General features: G+C 49.5%; 1 long non-coding RNA gene across 1 annotated transcript; it reads right to left on the reverse strand.

The window, feature by feature from the left end:
- Nucleotides 1–9,467: 9,467 nt before the first annotated feature.
- LOC139598520 (uncharacterized) lies at nt 9,468–14,301 on the reverse strand. Its single transcript, XR_011681925.1, has 2 exons — nt 12,928–14,301; nt 9,468–9,712 (listed from the first exon to the last, which is right to left on the reverse strand). It is a non-coding gene; the product is annotated as an uncharacterized lncRNA (long non-coding RNA).
- Nucleotides 14,302–14,532: the final 231 nt, after the last annotated feature.

Here is a 14,532-nt window from a genome sequence, read left to right on the forward strand (position 1 = left end):
TTTTCTTCCTTGGAGCAGTGAGTGCTGATCTGACCTCACACTGCACTCTCAGGGGCTGCAGGGTTTAAGGGTTCAGGCTCCCCTGGTCTCCAAGCACACATTTTGCTCTCTGAAACAGAAAAATCCTGTGCCACAAAAATGGGAGCTGCTCCTTGATTGCGCGCCGGTCGCGTTTTTTCACGTGTGAGACACGACATGCTCTGTCAAGCCACCGTATTCAAACTTCCCCTAATATATTTCATTTTTATTAGCAACAGAGGACAGGTGATTGGAATCCTAATCCTGGGGGTGATGTGTGTGTGAGGTGTAGAACACCTAGGCGTGCGCTGTGGTGCAGCTATTGCAACCAGCTCACACGCTTTGCATTTCAATCTCGAGGCTTTTGCTGTGCCCAGCTTTTCTGGGGGCATTTGGTGGAAATTAAACTGTGAGGGGTGCAGGGCACTTTACACCATTATATTTCCCTTTCCTGTTGTTAAGTTTTTGATTCCTCTTTTCCCTTACTGCGTTTTTATACTCCTGCCAAGTTCCAAGAGAGCAGAAAAGCTGCTCCTTGTATTATTATTAAGTGATGCTTTCGACAAGTCAGGCTTTCAGAGAGGAGAAAGCATCGGGCAGGCAGGTGAAGACAATTTCTGCATTGCAGAGTTACTGTCTTACATGTGCTCCTCCTTTGGGATGGAACTTAACAATTCACAGCTCTCTTGTCCTCGTGTTCCTTGGGAAACTCACTCCAAGCCAAGATCTTCCAGTCTGCCTCCCTTTGGTTGGAATGGCTCCCTGACTCCAGGAACTCTCTCCCTCCAATCCACAGGTGGTAGGAGCAGCGTTTGGGGCAGGAGAGCTGAGCTGCTGTTAGGCAAGAAACGGGACAAACAAGTTAAAAAAAAGTCCACGTTCCCAGGTGCCCAGGTGGATAAAGCTGGAGGAGAGCAAAGAAATCACCCTGGCTAAGCAGCAAACAAAAAGATGTTATTTTGTCCTTTCTGTTGTAGCATTTGTGTGGAGCTGCCAGCAGGGATGGTTTCCCCAGGTGCTCGCAGGAAGTCCTGGGCAGGCAGGGCCATTCCCCTGGGACACGCAGAGGCCTCCCGAGCTCTGAGCCGAGTTCACAGCCTTGCCCCGCAGCTCTGGGGAAGGTCACCGTGCCTGCAGGCGCTGGAGGAATGTGCTTGTGGCAAAGCTCAACACCAGGGGAAGCAGCCCCAAGTGCTTCCTTGGGTTTTCCCTGCAGAAACGGGGCTGGGGGAGGAGGGAGCACAAAGACAAATTTCTCTTGTGATGGGCACAAGTGATGCAAAGCTCTGCATGAAAGCTGGGTAACATAAACCCTTCCCTCTTCCCCTTCCACACAGGGAGCCAGAACAAGATGTGCACGCTGCTATACCTGTATTTTGATGTCTCAAGGCACACACAGACCTCAGGCTAGCCCTGTATCAGAGCAGCGGCATCAAACTTTTAATCCCTGAAATTAAAAAGGCCATCTTAACTAATAGGGGGAAAAAATACCTTGGGACATGTGCAGAGAGTGAAAAGAAACAGCGTGTAACAGTGTGGACCAAGTCCTGACCTGAAGCACAATGAACTGCACCAAAGCCTTTGGTGCAGCTACAAGTTTATAGTGTGCTGGAGTGTTGTTTATGTTACTATAAAAAAAGGTGAGAAAATATATTCAGTTACTTTCTGTTTCTCCCCATTGAGCAGATGGCAATTCATAGCTCAAACTGTTTTTTAAGCCATTTCACATTTTACTAATAAGTACAATATGCTTTTCAACAACAAGCCGTGCTCAGGCACTTCTGCAGAGGTTATGTGGTTGTTCAGGTAGCTCAGAAATCAGAGACTTTAGGAATCCTGTTGCATTGTAGTGGCAAAAATTTTCCAGTCACATCTCATGTGGTGGAAAACACAAACTGAAACCTCTCCTACTTCTTGTTTTAAATGATTTCTAATTTTGCAGGCCACAAATAATAAAAATAGTGCGCTCACCTGAACCGCCTCGGTCTGAGATTGTTTGTACCAACTATAGTCTTGGTAGAATAAACTCCACTTTTTAAGGAGCTGAATAATCTTTGCATTTTAGGTGTGTAATAATAGGTGGAGATGGCCATTGGGAAAGGTGAGAAAACACTGAGCAGTTCTGTTCCAGGAAGTTTTGGTGCTTTAGAATGAAAGCTGTTAATATTGCACACATTGGAAAATTCTCACCATTACATCCGTGGTTTTCTCAAAACTTGTTAAATTATATGCGTGCAGGAATAAGGAAGAGTGGGTTTTATTATTAATTGACACTCATTTTTAGCTGGCATGTGGTGGCAGGTCCTCCAAAGAAAACTGAGGCACAGATTAGAGCTGAAAGTTTTGGAAATGTTCTAAATCTTTGTAGTATTGCAGAGAGGAAGTGTAATATTAAACTGACAAATTGAATATATCTATTTTTTTTCAATGTAATTCACAGTTTCTTCCTATTATTTTTTACTACCCGTGGAGATAAAGCAAAACAAATTCCTCAAAACAGAGAGGAATATATTTCCAGATACCTCTTCCTATTAAGTAATGTATCTCCCTCATACATATGTACTGTCAAATATCCATCCATTCCTTTTCCACACCGCGTCTCCAGCCAGAAGTGTTGGCTATGCAAATATTGCAGAACCGACTCTTAACATATGTGCTGTGTGCCTGGCTACAGCTACACGGGAAACTCTAGGTAATAATTAGAGTCTGCATATATTATCCTGCAATTATAATTTTACATAATCGGTTATGTAATCTCGGGGCTGGTATGCGGTGAGAAACTGAGGTTACGTCAGAATTCTTCGGAAGAAAAATAAAATTATTGATCGTAAGTGCAGGTCCTAGCGAGGAAGGAGGGCAGAGAGGGAGGGATGGTGCGGCACGGAGCATCTCGGCGGTGAGAGCCACGCTGGCTCTGCTGGGAGGGACTCGCCCCCAGGAGCGAGCAGGGGCATCCCGGCGGCTCCGGGGGGGCACCGCGGAAGGCGACGAGAAAACGGAGCAGAAGTGGGAAGGTGACAAAGTGGCGAGCGCTGATTTATTATTGTAGGAGCCTGTGCTCGTTCCCAGCTCCTGAAACGCTGCCGGAGAGGAGCGGGATGCGGGGCTGGGGCCGCTGCGAGCCGCAGATCGAGCCGAGCCCGTCCGCCCCTTCCCGCGGGGTATCCACCAGCCCTGTCCGAGCCGCTGCCACCGCCCGAAGGGGCCGGGGGCGAGCGGGAAAAGCCCCCGGAAAGAAATAAAATAACCCAGGCACGCAGGGAAAACAACGGAGTGATAATAAATAAACCACAAAGTGAATCAGATGAAATTGCCAGGCGTTCGCTCCCGATAAACAGCAAGCTTTGTAATATCCAGGTGTTGGGGAAAGCTGTTGTCTTATAGTTTATAAATCCCTGCCGGTGGGAGGGAGGGTGAGAATCTTTGGAGGTGAATGAAATATCAAATCACGAGGCTGTATGTAGATTTATGATTGCATAAGAGGCTCGATCATTTCCATATATTGAAATGTGCTGTCCTTTCCACGACTGCCCAGCCCTTGGAGGGAGAGAGACGCTCGATTCCGCCTTGATCAATGCTGACTGTGAAGCAAGGAGGAGGAGAAGGGGGGGACCAGGCTGGCACCAGATGGAGCAGGGTCTAGGGAAAGGTCAAGGTTAGCTCAGGCTGCTATTGAATCGGTTGCAGCCTCACAGATAGATCTCTGCCTCCGAGGCACCCACTGGGGCTTCTCAGAATCAAATCTAATAGAAAAGGCAGTCACAGAATGAAATCGCTTCATCTGAATGCTAAAATTGTTATTAGGCTACATTAGAGAGATACCGGGCACATGATTACCAAAAAAGGAAGCATGCCTAGCAGTTTGCGACTGAAATAAAAGCTGTGAATATGTTGATACCATCGTGGATGTGCAAAGATAATAGATAACAGGAGAGCGGGGCAGGGAGAGACGCGTGTGTGTAACGAACAGATTAACATATTGATGCGGATGGATGTGTCCCTATGAAATTACCGTGCGCCGCCGGGGCTGCGCCTGGCCGTGCGCGGGCAGGAACGCGCGCATTCCCGCGTGTCCTGCCGTGGCCGTGCTCCTCAGCACTCCCAGGACATTTGTCCATTGCTTGGGACAGCAGGTATGACAAGTGGGAGCCCGCTCAGAGGAGAGCTTTGGAGGCAGCTCCTTGCAGGACCCACCCTCAGCTCGTGTGCGGTGTTGCCGTCACTTTGAGTTTTGGTTTTAAGTCCTCCCGCGGGCACAGGGCTCAGACATCGTTCGAGGCCGCTCATTTTCTGGCTCATCTCAGGCAAAACTCCCAGGTGATGTCATTAGGTCCACACACATGTGCAGCCCCCCCCCATCTTGGACACGGGAGCGTGATGTGAGCGCACACATCCGTGTTTGGAGCAGCAGTGGTGCTGCCAGTTGGCTTCCAGAGATCAAAGTGGGGCTGTTCCCACTTACCAGCTCCACCACGTTACCAATTCCTTAACCTACAGCACAGCCGTGTCTTAAAGAAGGATTTGGTCTTGTAAAATAAATGCTGGCTACACTAGATTAAACATGATGACTGCACTCTAAGGGTTAATAAATTTAGAATTAACAGATCATCCCAGCTTGATACAGCTACTATAGATGATTTAATATGCAGCCTAAGCAGGTTGACAGTCAGCTCACAGATGCAGATAAGATCAAACAGTCTCTTGATTCAATAGATTGAATGGTTGTACTGAGTGTCTGGAAGGTGAGTGACAGTACGTATATGGCAGGGGTTCTGGTAAAGAAGGGCTTCGATTCCCCACTGCTGTGCACTGCACTGGTTTTCCTTTTCTAGCAGTCAACCTTTTTCAGCAATCAAACCCGGAGTTAACATGAAAAAAAATGTCTCAAATATAGTTCAGGAGAGTTATTTGAAGTTTTCAGTAATGAAAAGCTCCACGCTTTAATGGTAATCACCATTACTATGGCTAGTCTGCACTTCAGATTCCTTTTTTACGGAGAAGGCCATCGCCACCCATTCCGTCCCACGGGGAGTCTCAGCTGTCCACAGGCTCTGTCTGTCTGTCCACATCAGTCTCCTTCCCTGGCAGACCTAAATCCACAGGAAGGAGCTATTTTGGAGGCCAAACAAGGACACCTTGCCCCAGACAGCCGCTGGGACTTAGTGAGTGCAGCCTTATCCTGATTCGCCGTCCAGAGGCTTTGGCTGCAGGAAACCTCGGTGGATGTAGAGTGACAAAGACAATTCCCCTGGAATGGAGCTTCTTTCTCAGCTCTTTTGCTTTTCTGGCTTAAAAGTTAATGTCTGTAGTAAGTCTTCTGTGGTTTATGTTTTCCTTTTTTGCTCTCCTGTCCTATTTAAATGGGAATGTAAAACAGTCCTCACGGAGGCTGGTGAGCAATGGGATGACAGAGTGGTCTCTAACAATTTTATTATTTGATCAAGAGTAAAAGCTCCACCTGAACCATTAGATTTTACAATATGAATATGTTTCCAGGCAATTTTAAAAACGCATATTATGCATTCAATAGACAGTCACAGGTCTGAATTGTGTCTTATTGTATTATATGGGGCCACCACCATACTGATAGGGATATTTGTGCTAGAGTTACTGCACATCTGAATGCTTATAAATTAGCTGTATGGTTTACTTTGGTGGGGTTTTAAAAATACTCCCATGGTTTTGATGAATGCCCTGCAGAAGGTTGGTGTGATGAGCAGTGCTGCTTTGAATCTGCCAGCAGAGCAAACCCAGAACCCACCTGAGATCTGTTTCTTTGTGATTTTTAAAAACGGGCTCATGTACTTTTGCAAATGCTTACCTGTGAATTATAGTTTCATTTTAGTTTAGAAACCAGTGGCTCCCTTCCCATCCCTCAAACGCTGAGTTAGAAAAGAGAGGGCCTGGATGTGTGCTTTGGATACAGATCCACACGGGACCCTCCACAGATTTGCTGAGCAGGTCTGCCATGCCACTCAGGGCTGAGCCAGTCTTTTTCCTACTCCATGCCTGGGAGCACCTCTCAGGTGAGCCCATGGAGGCACGAAAATCTTCATCTTCTAACTCCAGACAGGCAACATCAAACTGCGGAGGAACAGCACTCAGACACCCCTTGCAGAAGAAATGCCCAAGCAGAGGAGCCCTCAGGGGCACACTGAGGGAGCCGTGTGGGGCTGGGAGGGCTGGGGGAAGCTGTGGCGCTGGGGAAGCCGTGGGGCTGGGGGAGCCGTGGGGCTGGGGGAGCCGTGGGGCTGGGGAAGCCGTGGGGCTCGGGGAGCGCTGTCCCTGCTCCGAGGGCCCCGGCGGGGCCCGGGCCTGGAGCGGCCGCCGCGCCCCCCGGGTGCCCCCGCGGCGGCGGAGGCGCTTCCCGAGGCGGAACCAGCGGAACCAGTGATCTGGCAGCAATCTGCATATTGATGGTGCCTCCTGCCGCTCTCCCTGATTGCTTCTCAGGAAGGAAAGGTAACAGGAAAATACTGAACCCCCTCTCCAAAGTGGCGGAGAACGTGCACGGGGGCTTTGATGGAAGAGTAAAGCCTGGTAAAGCCCATGGCGGGGAATTTGTTTGCCAAACTGATTTTTGTCTTAGGATTTGAAAGCAGTTGTGTGTTTCTTTTCTGGTTTTTTAAGTTCTGAGGCTGAAAATGTGAGGTCCGTGCTAGAGAAGAGCACTGATCACTTCAGGGAAAAGTAATTAGCCTCGTCATGTTCGCTGAATGCGTAAGTCTAAGGAGGAGGCAATCCTTGGAGATTGGGAAAGGCATTGAACAGACACTTTAAAAGTACAGCGCCGTGGTACAGGTATTTTTTAGTCCCTCTCATAAGCAATGTACAGATGTGCAGTGTGGCATTGAGTGTAGGAGCTAACAGAGAATAGTTTCACTTTTATTGGGTCTGAGCGCAGTGGCTGCCTAGGACACACTATTGTGAGGCACTTGCCTGGGACACACATTTTGTGAGGCGTTTTTGGCCTTCCTCATGGGAATGGCCATGGCTGTGGCCCTGAGTGTTCAGATCCCTTCGTTTCTGGACAGCACCAAGCAGGGTGCCAGGAGCTCATCTCAGCCCCATGCTGAAGGGCTGCCCAGCACTGTTCAGCAGGAGATGGCAGTGGATCCCATCTGCTCTGTCCCAGTGCTCCAGCCACACCTCGACCAAGCTTCTCCCTACAGACTGGTGCTCTCTATGGCCTGGCTTTACCCCGTGGATATCTATAGCACCCAAACGTCTGAGGGAGGTGTGTGTCAGCACAGACAGTGCATGGAGCTCTCTCTCCATGTGTTTACATCTACTTGTCTCTCTCTCTCCAGGCTCTCAGATGCTGTGAAACTAAATAGGATAGGGCAAATTACAGTCTAAATTGTGAATACATTAATTTCAGTATGGTAATATCAAACATTGTACTTATTTCTGATTTCTGTATTTAATTTCCCCTGCTTTTTTAAATGCTGGGGAATAGTTGCTCAGTGAACAATAGCATTAGTACAATAACTCCCCCCAACCCCAGCATTCATACTTAATGCACATCAGCTTTCTATGTAATGCCATACAATATACTTGCACGTTATTTTAATTGAGTGAAATCTTATTCACACTGGTGGGAGAAGGCATTCTTTTCACTGCAGCCAGGATTCACACTGCACTGACAGAATGATGTGTGCTGACAATAACAAATGGTGGCAAAACTATCCAAACTGCTCAAAGAAGTGGGCTCTTATCACAGGTTATTCACCACCACTCCTGCTCCCCCTCAGTGCTGTGTCTTTCTGTGCAGCTTTGGGCTATATAATAATTTATTCTTCTGACTACAGAGACTTGCATTAAAATATTATTGTAAGCATTTTAACAATTAAGCTGATATTTTGTGTAGAATAAATATGGTAAAGGAGAAAACCCACAGTAAAGCTGTCCTTATTTTTAAGCACAGAGAAAGGACTCTGCTCTCTCAACTATTAATTATTTTTCATCTAGAAAAGATCCTCACACAAACTATGTCATGTTCTGCAAAGCAGGCGCATTTCTTCTTGGCTGGAGCTAAAAGCTAAACCTAAATGTCACCTGAAAAAGTCATATAAAATGAATATAGAGAATGATGATTGTGTATGTTAAATTTCAGTTCGATGCATTCTACGTGACTAAAAGTTGAAGCTCTAAAAAGCAATGTGAGTTATTTACAGAAGATGTTAAGGCACCAATCTAACAGCATGCTTGAGTACATGCTTACTTTAAGCATGTAAGTACAGCTGATGCGCCCAAAGATAAATATGTGCTTAAGAATTTTGCAGTACCCAAGGCCAAGTAGATTCCTCTGGCAGGGGCTATATCAAGCAGAGTCAGAGGAGGAAAATCCATTTTTATTGCACTGTCCTTTCTACTGTCCCTCACACCAAGTGTGCTAGGAAGGAGGGACTGTGTTCAGCAGCAGATAAGTAAACAACTAAATCTTTCTTCATCTTGTGTAGCAAAATTAATTTCTCAATAGAAATAATTTCTTTTTGCTTGCTGATGTCAAGTTTCTCAGATTAGCGGGTTATTTTTTGTTATTCTACTTTTGAAAATTGATTTGAGGTATAGCTGGATTTATTTTTCAAGACGAAATGTTTGCCTTTCCCTGCTGCCACATGCAGAGTAGGGCTTTCCAGATTTCCTCATCGGGACAGTTTGATCCCCTTGGATCTAATCTTGCTCAGAAGTGCACTTACCAGCTCAAGTCAGAACAGGAATTTAAGAAGCTTTTTGTGTCAATGACCTGCCTTCCTACTGCTCATGGGCTTGGACACAGTCACCTTGCTTGGGATCTCAGCAGTGTCTCAAAAGGACCAGCTTGTGCCATCATGGGTTCCCGAGAGGCAACACAGGTGGGGGGATTTGGATGTGTGGGCCATCTTGCCCAGGAGCCCCTGGCTCCTCACAGAGCTCTGTTTTGGAATGGCTCCCACAGGACCCAGCCCTGCAGTGTGAGTGCCCCAGGCTGCAGCCAAGCTTGGTCAAAACCCTTCCTGAAACAGATGGGAGATGCTGCTCTTGAGGAGTTCAGGTGTCCCTGCTCCTTAGACTGTGTGAGGAGGGAGGCATGGAAACTCTGGGATCCAGCTCTGTGACAGCAATCCACTCACAGCTCCTGGCTCTTCTTTCTGGCCCTGGGCTGGGCTTTGTTTGCTGTAGGGTCAAGGAAAATCTCGAGTCTGCATCTAAACTAAACATGCACTCTTTGTCTTAGTGTGATTTGAGGTGATAAAACCTGACTTTTGCAAGTTTAAAGCTAGGGAAAAGTAGGGAGCATTTATCAGCAAAATCCTTTGTAACACAAACCAATATTTAAATTCAGGCTCGATATTCAAAGCTGAATGGCTCATCCCTTTTTAAGTGATGCCAGCACACTGGTAGGACTCATTTCCACACATTTCTGGGGGAAAGATAAAGCCCAGGAAGATTAAAAGATTCCAAGAAACTGTTAGCAAAGATATTTATTTATGTTCTCTTTATCTTACACATTTAGGACCCTCTTTGGAGATAACTAAGGTGTCATTTCTTGTTCCTGGCCTCTTCTCAGTGTGTAGGAACAGGCAGGTGGGTCAGGGTGGCTGGTGTGCCCTGTGAAATCCTTAGGGTAGCTGTAGATTTACCTGGAGTATCCATACATATTCCATTGAGTAGGGAGCTTCAGAAGAGCTAGAAGTACCAAATTCATACCCTAGATGTCAGTAAAAGAAAAAAACATTAAAACCCATTAAAAATCATTTTATGAAAGTCTGTGAATCAAGCAATGGGTTAGCCAATTATTCATAAGATAATTCCCTATATGGACTGACTGTTGGAGTCCCAAGTTTCAGCTCAATCAAATTTACACAGCCCAAGTTATAACCTCTTCAAGATGGGGATTGTAACAGGAGCACTGACAGACCAGAACTACTGTGCCTCTTCAGTAACAAAAGCTCAGCTACCTCACTCGTGCTGGGGCTGCTGGGGCTGCAATAATTAAGACTGTATGGATTTGCATTATAGGTCAGGTTCTGGGAGGTTTTAAATGCACATAGTTTAAATCACGTTGGCCTGAAATGTAGCATAGAAACGCTCAGGGGCAGGTCACGTGTTTACTTATAAAAAGACATAAATATTAAACCTACAATATGACAACTGAGTAAGTAGTGCAAACTAAAGCCCGTTTGGCTGAAATCAAACATTTGATTAAAAATGAGATTTTTTAGTAATGCCTTCCTCTGCCTGCCCACACACAAGCAAAACTCTTTGTGTGCTTCACGGGAGGGTTTTTGCCACTTCAAAGTCTGTTCCCTGAGCACTTGGTGCCATTTATTTCACAGTGATCCCCAGAAAGCACAGTCAAGGTTCAGGGCTCCTTCGTGCTAGGTGCTGTGCAAGCAGAGGCAGGCTGAAATCCCAGGCCTCGCTGAACAACTCATGGAAGAAAAGTCTCCCCAAGTTGAGGGTTTTACTCCAGGTCCTGCCTAGGGCGAGGCGATAACGAAATCTTTCTGTCACCTGGCGCTCAGATGTCTGTGATCCTGCACGGACTCGCTGCTCTGTGTGCTGTGCCTGCTAGTAAGAGCTTGCAAAATCAGAGTTTATTTTGAGCCTTTATTAAAAAAGGGGAGAGGGGGGGAAAAAAAAAAAAAGGAAAAGGAGAAAAGGCAAAGCAGCACACCCAAGTTTCTCCTGCGGGAATACCAATGCACGTACTATTTCTAGAACGTGCAAGTACTCTGCTCATTCACGGGAGTCAGCCTGGTGTGATAAGAGTTCCACCCACGGTGCCTCCGCCCGACGGAGGCTATCGAGGCGGTGTGGGAAAGCACCCGTGCGATCTGCCTGCCGTTACATAACGCAGCCCGGCGCCGGGAACTGCCAGAGCTCTGGAATTTGTGTTTGGTCCTAATGTTCTGTGGTGTTGGCAAGTGAGATTCCTGCTCTGAGTGAGTGACAGCTGGAGCTTCGAAGCAGGAACATTTGCCCACCAAAGTTGCTGAAGTCACCCACTGCCAAGTCTGTCGCTGAAGCAGCAGATAGGCAGGGACAGCAGTGCGTGGCATGAACGGTGCCACGCTCCTTTGCACCTTCAGCTCCCAGCCCCGGGTGCCTGCCTGTGAGATGGAGGAAGGCCACACTTCTCAATGTTGGTTTTATGTCCCTTCCTACAGCAACCTCTAAGACTCTCCGGTGCTTGGATGTAGGGAGGACCATGCTGTTTATCAGGCAGAGAGCTGTGTATGAGGAAAGGGACAGATACATTTTGGCAGATTTAAATCTTAGACTGGTTCTTACAGCATGAATGTTCTCACCTGGGCACCCTGTCCTGCTGCTGCAGGTTCCTGTCATTGCTGTGGGACAGGGACGGGTGCCCACCGCTGTTCTCAGCTGCTCCAGGGCATGAGCTGGTGTCTCAGGGCTCTGGTTCACGTGGGACTGCCTGGGGCGGGATGGGCACTCAGCTAATGCGACAGACCCTTCTGGAAGGTTAGCTTCCCCTTGGAGGCAGCCTGAAACCCACCATGGCTCTGATTTCAGCGTGTACCTCAGAACTTGCTGAGGTGTAGGGCCACATTTCCCCCAGCTGACTTTGCTCTGGGGCTAGGAATCTGTAGGCAAGGAGCAGCTGATAACATGGCCAGGGTGACAGCAGCTCCAAACGCTGCTGCAGCAGCACGACTGCGAGGCATGCCCTGCAGCTTGGACAAAGGGCTGTGCAGGGGCAGGAGGGGACACAGGTTTGTGTCAGTGCACAGAACATGATGTCTGGGTCGTCTACTGTGCTGGCCTGGGTTTGTTTTCTCCTGCCCTTCCAATCTGCCCGTGTTTCTAGGTGTTAGCAGCCAGCACTTGGGCATTTCTCTCTGTGTTCACCGGCCACTTGCAGTGGGTTTGTCAGCACAACCCAGCCAGGGAAGAGCGTGCAGGAGGTGCAGACAGGGCTGGAGATGCTCGGCGTGTCACGGAGGTGCTGGGGGGTGGCAGCAGAGACGCGGGAGGTGCAGCCCGTGGGGTGCATCGCCCTTGCTGCGCAGCTCTCCCGCGGCGCTCCCAGCGCCGGCTGTGCCCTCTGGCCCTGTCTCTGCCCCCGGGGCCGACCCCGCTGCCATCACCAGCCTCTCCGGCAGTGCCGGGGCCATCCGAGCCCCCTTCCCGCGGGTGTCCGAGCCCAGGGCGCTGGCGGGGCTGCCGTGTCTGGGGGGATGCTCAGCCCGCATCCCTCCCCGCAGCGCCCGGCTCAGGCTGTAGCAAACTCCCTGGCAAGAGCTGTTTGTTGACCACATTCACGTTCAGAGCCCTGAAGCTAAAAGCACTTTACACCATAAAATAAAAGCACTGTCTTTTTTTCTAAAAGGTTACGTCTGGAGGCCACGCTGCTCATACTTCATACAGAAAACTACTGAAAGGGCTATGAAATCCTCTATGATTTACACTCCCTCTCAGTGCATTAGGATATAGATCTACTCGACTCTAAAAATACTGTGGAGTTTCTAACCGACGTGAATATATGTGCATTATTTCAGAAAGTCTGTTAGAAAACTTGTCAACACATTATAAAGCATAAACCAGGACTTGGCCATTAAATACAGAGATCAGAGACAAAATGTATACGGCAGGAAGTACCGAGAAAAGTCCCTCCATTCAAAAAAAAGTCTATTAGCTAAAAGTTTACACACAATATACACCAAAAGGTTTAGAGCGAGACCGTGGACCGCAATTACAAGGCATAAATGGAATCAGTAGGGGCTTTACAGTCCCCAGCGCAGTTAACTGGGCTGCCAGAAAATAATTTTAATATTGTCATAATTTATTACCCACCGAAAGCCACATCAAGGATTGTAAATACAGTCACTTTGTGTCCACGACTGCTCGTTAAACAGCCTCGTTCCCTTCCCCTAAAAATACAATGAAATAAAAACCCACCTGCATTATTAATCTGCGGTCATGCCGTGTTAAAAATGTCTTCTCACTCCTTTTCTTTCTTGAGATTTGTTATCTCCCTCCAATCACATGACAATGCGAAGCGCTGTGGGGTGGGGTGGGGGGGTACAGGAACGAGGGGGAGCCAGCACTTTTGCGATCAAATGCTAATATTAATAATTATCCAGCCAGGATGAAATATTATTTTTAAGGCAGCGAGTTTCCATTTACATCGAGGCATTTTTACGGTGCTGGAATTAAGGGCATGCTGATGGTAAGAACATCCTCGCTGCCATTCATGAAAGCATCTGTAAAATTAGCTCCTGACTGTAGGTTTTGAGATGCGATCTGGGAAGTCACCTCTGGAATCTCAAACACGGCACGATAATGAAACAGATTTAGTTGTCACCAAGTGCTTAATTTGCTATGATTTTTAGAAAAGAAAATCAATGAACGATGCCTGTGATTGGGAATAAGCACAGGTAGGTGTTCTGATGCAGGTTGGCTTTAGAGAGCGTAATGAATTGTAATTCAGAGGAGTGTTAACTGCGAACCGCAGAACCTTTCAGGGGTAATAAAGTCATTACTTTTTACATTGCAGCCACCTTCAAAAGCTTTATACGTGCCATTAGATATAAATCAAGCCCCATATATATATCTGCATCTCCGGTTCAGACACACTCGCCCGTGTGCACGCCTGGCAGGGACATGTGCACGCCTGGCACCGCCAGCCCTGCGAGCGGCGTGAGCCCAGAGCCGCCGCGGGTGTCACCTGCGCTGGCTCCCTGCGCCGCGTCCCGGGCCCGCTCCCGCAGCCTCCGCGGGGCGCATCCCCGTGCCGCCGGAGAAAGGAGGGGAGCGGGGGCCGGGGGGGCCGAGCGGCGGCGGGCGGAGCCGGGGGGCGGCTGGCGGGAAGCTGAAACCATCGCACGGCGGAGCGGCTCGGCCCCGGCCCCCGGCAGCTCCGCCAACAGGTCCCCGCCGAGCCCCGGCCCCGCCGCCCCCTCGCTGCCCCGGGCGGCCGCGGCTCTGCCCTAAGGCCGAGTCTCCCTTAGGGCGGCGGGCAGCTCCTCGTTCCCCCCGGGCTCCGCTCGGGCTGTCCGCCGCCGTCCCGGGCACGCTTAGCCCCTCGCACTCCCTTCGCAGCCGCACTTTGCTCCGCACACCCGCTCGCCTCCAGAGCTTATTTCTACCGCAACCTGATCCCTCCCGGCGCCGGCAGCGTCCGCCTCGCTCCGGGTCCTTTCGGCGAAGTTGCAGCCGCTGCCGCCGCCGCATCCTCCCAACTCCAGCCACTTCTCGGTGCCTGCTGCCGCCTCGCCTCCCCCCCTCTCCCGCCCTCCCCCGTTGCCAGCCCGCTGCCCGCGCCGCCCCGCCGCCGGCAGCCCCGCGTTTCGCTTTCGTTCAGAGCCCGTGGCTGCGGGTAGGGCTCGGAGCGCCGCCGGGGCACGGAGGGGGGCTCCGGGGCTGGCGGGCGCGGGCAAAGCCGCCAGGTCCCGCCGCCCTCCGCTCCCGGCTCCTGCGGCTTCTCCTCCCCTGCCCGCCGCTTCCTCGCCCGCCAAACTCCGCTCGCCGCTCCCCCGCCCGCCCCGGGGCAAGGGCCGCCTC

The sequence above is a fragment of the Agelaius tricolor genome, unplaced genomic scaffold (assembly GCF_023055355.1).
Source record: "Agelaius tricolor isolate 1412-34295 unplaced genomic scaffold, bAgeTri1.0.p SCAF_1, whole genome shotgun sequence".
Classification (NCBI taxonomy): Eukaryota; Metazoa; Chordata; class Aves; order Passeriformes; family Icteridae; genus Agelaius; species Agelaius tricolor.